Source organism: Rhinolophus sinicus, chromosome 13 (genome assembly GCF_057876585.1).
Source record: "Rhinolophus sinicus isolate RSI-liver-muscle chromosome 13, RSI-T2T, whole genome shotgun sequence".
NCBI classification, from domain to species: domain Eukaryota; kingdom Metazoa; phylum Chordata; class Mammalia; order Chiroptera; family Rhinolophidae; genus Rhinolophus; species Rhinolophus sinicus.
Window position 1 is genome coordinate 42,753,841 of NC_142513.1, and position 12,302 is coordinate 42,766,142.

A 12,302-nucleotide genomic window follows, 5' to 3' on the forward strand; every position below is an offset into this window, starting at 1 on the left:
TTTCGTTACTTGCAACAAAAGATCCCTTACTACACTTTTCTCTGTTATTCATTTGCTAAGTAACACCTAGGAAACTCAGAATCAGCCAAGGTTTTAGTTTTCCCCCCTCCAAAGGAGTTTCACATGGCAGAATGTACGAAAACTGTACCAAAACTGTAAGTGTGAGAAAGTTTAATTTTGTTTGCATTCCTCTGAAGAAATTAAATAGCATTTGAGGACCTGATTACTTTGGGGGAAATCATTCAGTTTTTAAAGTCAAATTCACGAATAATTTTGGTGTGCTTTTCTTTTGGAGTCCAGGTCTAGAACCCAGGAAGCACCTAGTAATCAGCTGTTCATTTGATTTTCTGGTTGAATGGATGTGAGAACAGGGTAATGCTATGCTCAAACCAAAAGGGTCCAGACATGACTGGAACTGCTATCTCAGGGAAAGAACAGCTGAAAGGACAGGTGGGGTATGTGGAAGGAACTGTGAGGAAAGAAGGTGAGCATGTCTCTCCCACATAACAGACGGAAAAAACCCTCAAAGAAGCCAAGCATTTTTTTCTTACTAGACGGGAGCCCTCAGTGGTTCAAGTCTACTCTGGCTTCAGAATCAGGCCAGGTATCTTTATAAGGTTGGTTGTGGGGCAGACCCTGTTTCTCCTCTGCTTCTCTTGGAAGAAGGTACAAAAAAATATACTGAGGAAACTACAAAGCTGCACAGACCTCTGGAACCAAAAATGTACCTGCTCATGTAGTTTCTGAAAATCCCACGTCTGAACGAGAACCAGGGCTGCTGCTGCCAAGAAGGCTTTGCTAGGGAAAACACTGCAGGCCTCAGTGCAAACAGGAGCCCACTGGCCCGGATGGCGGATGTGGGGCAGCAGTCAGCAGGGTGGCTCTGGACAAACAATCCATTGCAAAGACAAATAACAAATCCACACGGCTGTATCTTCTGCCATAAACCAACCAGGAAAGGCCCTGGGATCCACAGCTTAAGTTTACAGTTTATAGGTGAGTTGGAGAAGGGAAGAGAAATTGAACTCAATGGTCTGGGTAATTCGTGTAAAGAATTAAAATAGCCAGGTAAAAATAAAACAACCACAGAGAAATTTAACATTTGGTTGTTTCCCTTCAAAAACCCATTTTGTACTGTTTTCTTGCAAATGAAAATTGGGGGTAATTCTTAATTGATAAATTGACTGTGTTCCTTTTCACATTTGTACTTTAAAATTTTTCCTTAGCAGCTATTTTGAGCAGGAAAAATAATCTAATAATTGATCAAAACTGAAGATAAACAAATATGAATGGTAGACAAATAGGGATAATGAAAGTGTCTTGATAAAACTTTGGTTTGGTTCTTAGAGAGCACAGGCTCTCACCACAGCGCCAGTAGTCAGTCATCTTTGTCAACACCGCTGAGTTTCTTGTAGGAAAGGAGGGAGAGGAAGTGACTGGAAGTACTGACTGTTTCAGGCACTGGGTTATTCAGGGGGTGGGGATGGGCAGAGTGAGACTCAAGGGTCGGGGGTTTGAGTAATTCATGCAAGGGCCCATTTTAAGGACAGAGCAGCAAAAGTATGTTCCATTACATTTCTCATCTCTATTCTGTCTTCCTTTGATAGGTTCCTTGAAAACAAGGGTCCATGTCCAGAGATGGTAACCAAGAAAGAGGGCACTCCACTGGGGAAATGTCTAATATAAGACAATTTCTCCCTTATTTGTGCCATATGAAACCCTTCTTTCCTCAAGCTTTGGTTGCAAAGCTGCTCACTGGCCGAATTCTCAGGACTACTCAGAGGTTTGTTTTGAAATTCTCCCCTTTCCCCAAGCTTGCTTCCTGAGATCTCTTTTTTTCATTGTAGCATGTATACTCTCTCCATTACTTCTCACTTCCTAACCCCCATTTCCTACCCAGGCTTCCTAGATCTGCTTGTAGGGGTTGGTTTGCCAAAAGGTGAATTGTTTCACCCCTCAGCAAAACACCAGAGGGCACCCACCTCCCCACTCTGATTTTCCAGGGAATGCGACAGGACCTGGAAAGTCAATGTCAGCGGTATCTTTCAAAGCTCAGGAGCTGAGGTGGTGGCAAGGCTTAGAGCTGTCAGAGAATATCACTAGATGAAGAATGAGGTAGAGAAGGTACAGAGCAAGGTTCAGACCCGTGGTATGCTGATTAACTGTCTCTCAAAAATACTCAAACAATAACAATGACAGTAACAACCACAAAACAGAGACCTGGCTTGTAGCATTTGCCAGTTTCTACAGTGTAAATACTCCTATCATGGCACCATGGCCCATTTCAAGCTGCCAGTGGTTTAATGTCAGCTCACAAAGTTCCTGAATACTTAGCAATTAGCTGTCCTGAGCAAGTAGGCGTCATGTCCACTGGCTCAGTACCCAAGGACACATGAACCCAACTTTGCTCCAAGCAGTGCATCAAGAAAATCGGAATTGGAAGGATGCCAAGTCTAAGATGAATGAAACATAAAAAATACAATTCAAACTCCTTCCTGAGTGCCATGGGAAAGAGAACAATATCTCCTCTCTGGGTGATGGGAAAACTCTATGAAGCAGGGACAAATTAGAGCTAGATAAAAGAGCCAGAAAGTACTAGAAGGCAGAATACTGATATAGTATTGGGATTAATGATATAGTCATCTAAAAACAACCAATATTTTTAAGCATTTATTATGTGCTCTGAATAATCCTAAACATTATACATTTACTGACTAATTTGATCCCAAAACAACCATAGGAAGTTGTCACTATTATTATCATCCACATTTTAGGAGTGAAGCATTTATATTGAGGAATGAGGGAAATAACTTTGGGTACCTTCAAGTCATACCATTGTGCATCCACTCCTCTGATCTGGAGAAAATCCACTCAGGTATCAGAAATCAGCTTTGTTCCTTCTCTAGGAGTTATTTCTTACTGTCTTAGACTGGTGTGCATATTCAACTAACAGTTCTTGAATGAACAGAATTCATGAAGGGATGAGGTAAGGGCCAGAGAAATTGGCCCTATGAGATTTGACCTCTAGTTTATCTAGTTTTGTACAGGAAGAAAGACAGAAATCTTGCTCTTATTATTTTGCATCAGTAAGGGTCCTGCTTTGGGACATCTCAATGTGAGTTTCAGATTCAGACACAGGTTGAGCGGTGGGTTTTATGACTCTGCAAATTGTGCCTGGCCACTAGTCTTGCAAGTCGAGTTTTCAGTGTGGCAATGCTTTTAAGGCAGCTTGCAAAATGACAGTCTTAGTTAGGGAAATAGATATAGGAATATAGCTGAAACAAGAACAACAACAAAATAAATAAAACAAAAACAAAACTCTAAAATCCCAAACTCCCAACAACAAAACACACTAAAACAACACAAAAACATGGTAGTGAAGTAGATACCAAACTATTATTTTTATAATAAAATAATGCAAATGCAAATATTTGTACATAGCACATTTTTCTTCTGCTTATTCCCAATTGTCTTTGTTTGAGGAGTGTTTTGGAGAGAGAAAGTGCTTGGTCAGCAGGCAACATAGGATGAGTCTTCGAGGTATGTGTACAGGGGCAGGGGCAGTATCTGTCAGGAGGAGCAGGCATTCAGTGGGGGAGTGAGACCTCCACACACTTTCTAACAGATGATCAAGAGAGTTCAATGGAGACATAAATCCTATGTGCCGAGAGGCAGCAAGATGGAGCTGCTGTTTTCCGATAATGTCTTTGTACATTCAGTGATGACCAATTTACCACAGAGAATACAGCATGCATGCTTGTAGGTTTGCATGTGTGTCTTGGTAGAGAGAATGGCGTTTTAATACTTTGTTTGCTCTTATTTATGTTCAAGTGTCACTTTTTTATTTTCATTGTCTCTCGGCTATGTTTTACTCTTTATGTTATAGTTGAACCCACCTTCAAGAACATTTACCTGATATTAATATTCCGACGAATGAAAATGAGCTTTAAAAATGATTGGGCAGAGGGTAGAGGACACACCACTGGTTTCTAATCCTGAATTAAAACTCACCTGCTTTAATGTGTCTTTGGCCTGATCATTTTCAAATAACTTTCTCTGCCTGCTCTGGCCTACATATCGTTTCCAAAATAGCATGAAAAAGTTTTCTCATTGTATTTCAAAACGAAAAATGTTCTGTCTACATCTGGAAATACTAAAAGTGTGCTTTCTTACAGTATTTTTTTTTACTAGGTATGGACAAGGTTTTGACCCTTATTATTGAAACTCAAATCCAGATGGAGTTTGGTAAGGTTCTAATCATCAGAGGGGTACTCTTTTTTGAAGATTTGTACATCTTTAGGGGAATTTCTACTTTAAAGAAGTTATCATTTGTGGGAGGTCCATTATGAAGATTTTAAATAGTTTGGGGGAATTTCTCTTTCTTTGAAGATGTCTATAATTCAGTGAAAACATTTGCCAACTGAGATGGTCATATTTCCCTACTACAAAAACCTTTCCTTCGAAAATGAATCAAATCCCTCTTTGAATGTATTGGCTGTGAGTAGGCTTAAGGTTTCTTTCTTTCTTTTCTAACATTGGGAACAATGAAAAGAACATTCTTGTGTTTGAATGAAAGTAAGATTTAAAGTGGAACAGGGATACATCCAAAATAGCAAAATAATAAATGCATATGTTAATATCATTGAGTGGAAGATTAAAATAGCAATGATCAAAGAAAAGCATGGTTCAATGTGTGACATTTCTTTCTTGCAACTTACTGTCTTTTTGGAAGCCTTACTGTCTGAAAAAAAAAAAAAGGTTCAAAGGCAGTTTTAAAATGCTTAGTTAAAGGCTAAAGTCAGTGTAGTTTAAAAGGTAGACTGATCTATAGATGAAGTAATAATTAGCAACAGCATCCTTTTTTTTTTTTCAGTCTGTAGCTGACAGACCCTCCTCTCTCCTGCCCCCACAGGGGTGAAAACTACCAAAGTGCCACAGCCTGGAAAAAGGCAGGAGTCAGACCTACTTCAGCTCCAGAGTTTTTCAATCTTTAGAACATTGGCTCCCTTGTAACTGGACTCTTTTGGGCTCTATCTAGATTTGCACTACTTAAAGGCAGCTGGTTCTGGTGAACTGGTACCCTGGCTTATTCTCAACATTCTGATACCAATATTGGTATTCTAGTTACATTACAATAGTCATGGAGTCCATTCAAAAATATTTATTAAACAGTTATTATGTGCCAGACAGCGTTCTAGGTGCTTGAGTTACCACCCCAGAAAAGACAAAATGTCTTCTCCCTTGGACAAATGGGGGACTTGAGATTATAAGCATTTAGCAAACGCTTCGGGTCCCGCCATTACTCACTTTGGCCCACTCTTGATTGCAACTGTAACTGGGGATGACAGTCCAGGGAAGCACTTGTCCACCATGGTTTGCAGGATGTCTCTCCACTTTCTTCTTTGGGAAAGATTGCTCTGTCTTTGGAGGGGCTGATCAGAAAAAAAAGGATGTGAGCGACTCCAGTGGTCTGAACAACAGTGGGGGATGGGAACCTGGAGACGAATACTATAGCCTCTCTTTCTTCTGAGAGGCACTGTGTATTCTGATCAAAGAAATCCCAGCTTCATCACATTTCTATTGTCTTCAGCAGTGAGCTTGACCATGACCTGGTATTTCCTTTTTCCCTGTTTCACTTTCGTTCCTTTTTCACTCTTGACTCCTGGAATCACTTTCCATATAAATGACTACCCAAGTCTTTGTTTTATGCTCTAGTTTCAGAGAAACCCTAATTAAGACAAACAACAACAACACAATTAATAATTGTTATATGGTATATAAGAAGGAACATATCCTATGTAAAATAATTGAGCAAGGCAAGGAGGCTGTGGGTACAGGGGTGGAGTGAAAAATGGTTAATTGCAATTTTAGATAGAGTGGTCAAGAAAGACCCACTAGTAAAGTGACATTTGAACTAAGAATGGAGGCAGGTGAGTGAATGGGCCCAAAAAACGTACAACGAGAGTGCCTGGGAAATGGGGGAGATAGTACAAAGGCCCCAAGGCAGGAGGCTGCTTTACATATGGCTGCAGTGTTGAGACCTGGGGAGAGGGGATGAGGTCAGAGTAGTAAGAAGGGTAGGATGAGGTTGCTTAAGCCATCAGAACATTGTAAGGACTTTGAGGTGGGAGCCTCAAAAGTTGTGGACCAAGGAACTCCCTAGAAAGAGATTGGGCTGGTCAAATGTGGCTACTTCCCTTTTAACTTTTCCATCATGGCCAGGGGATTGGACTATATTTGATTTGGTTTTCTGACCTTGTTTTATTTCTGACTTTATCCATTCATCTGTAAATGGAAATGGCAATTCGTGTTACTAAATTTGTGAGATGTTAAGGTCAAGATTCCTAGGCAGAGGCTGAGTTTTAGAACCTTTATTTTGTTGGTAAGTAATTATTTCAAAGCCTTTTGTCTCCATATCTAAGGTAAGTCATCAGATGGAAGAATGAGATTATTTTTGTTCCTAAAAGCTGTTTTGATTTCCAAGCTTCAAATGAACATTTTGGAGCATGATAATCTGGATGGTAGTCCCAAACTGAGGAGATGGGAATGTTCAGGTACATTTTATTTTGGAAATTTAAGATTAGCTTCCCCTTTTGCTACTTCATTGTGTAATGAAGTACTAAAGTATGAGCATTTTAGCATTTTCTTTTTCACATATTTTCATTGTTCTTACTTAAAATTTAAGCTTTAATTCATAAATTAGTGTTGATGCATGCATATCTTGTTACTTGATGTTACAATATGCTTTGATATTTGTTCTTTTCTGATTAACTACTTTTCCCAAAATCAAAATATAACATTTTACTTTAACATTATTTGAGAAGCTGGAAGCTTCCTCCCTTTCTTTCTCTCTCCTCCCTCCCTTCCTAGACATTTATCTATACTTAATAATCTGTGCCTACTCCTAATTGTACCCAGAATTATAACTATAGAAAAGTCCTGTGGTGCCAATTACATCTGTGTCTTAGGATGTCACTCCTTGACTTTTCTTAATAGATTGAGTTATAATAGAACAGTGCATTTAAGTGTGTGCATATTTCAATGCAATTTCAAGTGGTGATACGATTATCACAAATTATTTATTTAATGTGTAGATTTCATATAGTTATAGTAAGGAGCTGAGTTTATGAGGTTTTTGGGGAAAAAAGGTTTGTAAGTTACTTTATTATTCTTATGAAGTAGAACTAGAACAAGTGAGAAGTGTCTTCAAAAAATATGATTTACTTTTGGGTTTTCTTTCTTCTGTTCTAATCCTCCCCAGTTTTATTGAGATATAATTGACAAATAGCACTGTATTAATTTAAGGTACACAGCATAATGACTTGACTTTTATATATTGTGAAATGATTACCACAATAAGTTTAGTTAACATCCAACATCTCATATAAGTAAAAACAGAAAAAAAAAAGTTTTTTTTTCCTTGAGATGAGAAAGAACTCTTGGAATCTACTCTCAACAACTTTCAAATATACCATACAGCAATGTTAACTATAGTCATCCTGTTGTACATTACATCTTCAGTACTTATTTGTCTTAGTTTTTTATATGTCATATCTTGTTTTTGTTCCTCCGTTCTTTCATCCCTGTCTTTTCTTGTATACTAGATATTTTCTAGCGTACCATTGTAATTCCCTCATGATTTCTTTTGTTATTTTTAAAGTTATTTTGTTGCAGTTGTCCTGATGATTACAACAAATATATTAATTTACAACAATCTATTTCATATTAATACCAGCTTAATTTCAATACTGTGCAAAAATTTGTTCCTATGTAGATCCATTCCCTTCCTCTATACTGTTATTACCACAAATTATATCTTTATACATTTGTGCCCATCATAGATTTATAATTATTGTTTTATGTAATTGCATTTTAAGTCAGATAGGGACAAAAATAATTTATATTATTTATTATATTTCCCTATGTTGTTAACTTTACTGTTGTTCTTTATTTTTCCCTGTGGATTTGAATTACAATCTAGTGACTTTTTTTTTTTTTTAACCTGAGGGACTCCCTTTAGCATTTCTTGTAGGGCAACTTTACTAGTGATAAATGCTCTCAGTTTTTGTTTATTTGGTAATGCCTTGATTTGTCCTTCATTTCTGAAGGATGTTTTTGCCAGATACAAAATTTTTAATTTTTTTCTTTCAGCATTTTGAATATGTCATCTGATTGCATTCTGGCCTCCATAATATCTGACAAGAAATTGGCTATTAATCTTATTTTGATTTTTCCACTTTGATATTAATCTTATTGAAGATCCCTTGTCATGATGAATCACAGCTCTCTTAGTGCTTTTAAGACTATATATTTGGCTTTTAACAGTTTGATTTGGTTTGTGTAGGTGTGAGTGTCTTTGGATTTATCGTTCTTAAAATTCATTGAACTTCTTAGGTGTGGGTGTCTTTGGATTTATCTTTCTTAAAATTCATTGAACTTCTTAAGTGTGTAGATTGACATTTTTCATCAAATTTGGTAAGATTTGCCATTATTTCTTCAAATCACTTTTCTGTCTCCCCCTCTCTCTCATCTCCTTCTGAGACTTCTATTATGTGTATGTTGTTATACTGGATGATATCTCACCATTCTCTGAGGCTCTGTTAAATTTTCTTCATTCTTTTGTCTTTTTCTTATTCATACTGAATCATTTCAATTTATCTATCCTTAAGTTCATCGATTTAAAAAAAATTCTTGTACTGAGGATTTTACATTTTATAGCACTGTGTTCAGTAAATGTGAATCTTGAAAGTTCTGCCTTTGGGAATTCATTAAAATTTTCTTTATGCCCTAACAGAATAAAAACAGAATAAAAGTTTGTGACAATTTCTTGTGTATTTGAAAATAATGCATGTTCTAATTTTGCTATATTCAAGATTCTACATACATCTTAATATAATTTTTAGATCATAAAGGCTCTAGTTTTACACAATTCTGGGTCCTTTTTAATTGTTGATATTTGAAAGAAGTGTTTATAAATTTTTATCTATGATTGTGCATTTGTCAATTTTTCTTTTTATTAATGTCAGTTTTGTTTTATATATTTTAGTAATATATAATTAATTATATCATGATTAATAATTATGGCATCTTATAAATGGTATCTTTTGTTAGTACGGGATAGTCTAAGTTATTCATTTCATAGAATCTTATTTTTGTCTAATAACATTACTATACTTCTTTGTTAACATCCAACACCACACATGGATTTAAATTATATATTAAATTTTATATACCACATATCAGTGAAATCACATGGTTCTCTACTTTTTCTGTCTGACTTATTTCGCTCAGCATTACACTCTCAAGATCCATCCATGTTGTCACAAATGTTCAGCAACAAAAGAACAAGACAAACAAATGAGAAACAGAAACTCATAGACACAGACAATGGTTTGGTGGTTGCCAGAGGGTAAGGGGGGTGGGGGGTGGGGGGGTGGGAGATGAGGGTAAGGGGGATCAAATATATGGTGATGGAAGGAGACCTGACTCTGGGTGGTGAACACACAATGGGATTTATAGATGATGTAATACAGAATTGTACACCTGAAATCTATGTAATTTTACTAACAATTGTCACCCCAATAAATTTAATAAAATAAAATTTAAAAAAATTATATATACGGTAGGTATAAAATGACTAAAATGGATTTTTAAACCCATTTTTGAAAAATTTTATACTTAGTGTACCTCTTATAAGTAGAATGTAACTGGTTTCCCCTCACCCCCATTCTATTATGAGTATTTCTAATTTTGAGTAATTGAGTTTATCTAATTTCCATTTGGTTCTGGAAATTTTTCTTTTATTATTTCTTTGGACATTTTCTCCCTCCATTTTTAATCTGGAATTTCTATTAGGTGGTTGTGGTTGTGTTGTATATATCTCTTAACTTTTCTTTCAGATTTTCAGTTTTTTGGTCTTTAATGCTCTATTCCATAAGCATTCCCAGTCTCGACATTCTGGCTCTCTATGTCTTTATGTATCAATTATGTTAACTTTTAAAAATTGTGGTAAAATATACATAAAATAAAATTTACCATTTCAAACATTTTTAAGCATACAATTCAGTGGTATTAAGTACATTCACAATGTTATAAAACCATCACTATTATCCACTTTTGGAACATCTTCCTTATCCCAAACAGAATCTATGTACCCATTAAACAATAACCACCTATTTTACTCTCTGTTTAGTCCATGGTAACATATTTTACTTTTTGTCTGTATGAATTTACCTATTCTAGGTATCTTATATAAATAGAATTATACACTATGTGTTCTCTTGTGTTTATAGTATTTTACTTAGCATATTTTAAAGATTAATTTATTTTATAGCACATATCAGAATTTATTCCTTTTAATTTTGAATAAAATTCCATTGCGTGTTTACACTACATTTTTTTAATCTATTCATCTGTTGATGGACATTTGGGTTGTTTCCACTTTCTGGCTATTGTGAATAATACTGCTATGAATATTGTTGTACAGTTATCTCTTTGAGTATCTGCTTTCAATTCTTTGGTGGTGTATGCTTAAGAGTAGAATTGCTGAATCATATGGTAATACTATGTTTAAGTTTTTGAGCAAACACCAAGCTATTTTCCACATTGGCTGTACTGTTTGACATTCTCATTCCCACCAGCAATTCACAAGAGTTTCAATTTCTTCGCATTTTTTTCCTTTCCTTTCCTTTCCTTTCCTTTCCTTTCCTTTCCTTTCCTTTCCTTTCCTTTCCTTTCCTTTCCTTTCCTTTCCTTAGCCATTGTAATGGGAGTAAAACGGTGACTCATGGGTTTGATTTGCATTTCCCTGGTAGCTAGTTATGTTGATCACCTTTTTATATGTTTATTGGCCATTTGTGTATCTTCTTTGGTAAAATGTCTATTCAAGTCCTTTGCTCATTTTTTTTCACATAAGGAAGCATTTATTTGAGGTTTAACATGAAAGCATACAAATAAAAATTGTATAAACACAAATCCACATTAAGTCATAACACAGATAGCAAAAGACAAAGTGAAAACAAAGAAAACTAATTGATGACTGTATACAATTGGACACAGTTGTGTCTCGTACACTAGAAAGTCTTTTACAAAATAATCATGTTAGATCAACAGAAGACCAATCTTCAATATCATCCTGCAAGATGGGTTACTTTAGCAATCTCCTCCTGTTTTCTCCCCAATGTCGTCCTTTAGTATGGCTGATAATTGTTTTAATGATTGCTACCCCCTCAAGATGCCTTGCTGTAAGTGCTCTGTTGGCCACTGTATCCTGCATATCCCTGTCCATATCCATAGTTCCCATAGTTATACCCAATATAATAATAGCCACCATAGCCACTATAGTTTTGATCACCACCATAGGCACTACTGTAATTTCCATGTCCTGGATCATAATAGTTATTAAATCCATGGTTCCAGTTTTGACCCTGACCGTGGCTATGACCCCTAATACCACCTCGTCCACCAGCTGCATCTCCCTCCTTTTTGCTGTTGCTTGTGCTGCCTGTATACCTCTTTGGTTTGTGCAACTTTGATTTCACACTTCTCAGAACCAATTTGTTGATATCTCCTTTCTAATAATTTCTTTACTGGCTCTTCATCTGTATATGTGATAAAACAAAATCTTCTGTCATTTGTTTTGAATCCAAAGGAAGTTCAATATTTTCAATCTCTCCAAAGGCTCCAAAATATTCTTTAATTTGTTCTTCAGAAGTATCCGGATTCAATCTACCCACAAAAACATTTTTGGGAGGTTCCATTCCTTTTAAAGCTTTAGCCCTTTTGAGGTCTATCAATTTGCCATCCAGTTTGTGTTTCCTCAGTTCCAAAAGCTTATCAACACTAGTAGCATCTTTAAAAAGCACAAATCCAAACCCTCTTGATCTTCTGGTGGCTGGATCTGTTTTAATTGTGCAGTCTACAACTGCCCCAAATTGAGACAAATATTCAGTCAGATCTTTCTTGCTTGTGTCCCAGCTCAAGCCTCCAATAAATATTTTACTGTCATCCTGCTGATTCTTGCTTGTGTTGATTTGGATCCCTCTGTCAATTCTTCTATGTTGTTGTATTCAGTCATGTTCTCCGTGGTGGCAGGGCTGTTGGCTGGGAGTGCTGGCATGCAGTCCGAGTCTGGGCAGCAGCGGCAGCTCAGCGTTGTATCTTGGCCCATTTTTTAATTGGGTTGTTTGTCTTTTTGTTGAGTTGTAGGAGTTTTTAAAAAATGTATTATTGGTATTAATTCCTTATCAGATATATTATTTGCAAATATTTTCTCCCATTTTTGTAGCGTGTCTTTTCCACTG

General features: G+C 36.3%; 1 pseudogene; it reads right to left on the reverse strand.

Moving 5' to 3' along the window:
• Positions 1 to 11,189: 11,189 nt before the first annotated feature.
• On the reverse strand, positions 11,190 to 12,091 carry LOC109435512 (heterogeneous nuclear ribonucleoprotein D-like pseudogene; annotated as a pseudogene).
• Positions 12,092 to 12,302: the final 211 nt, after the last annotated feature.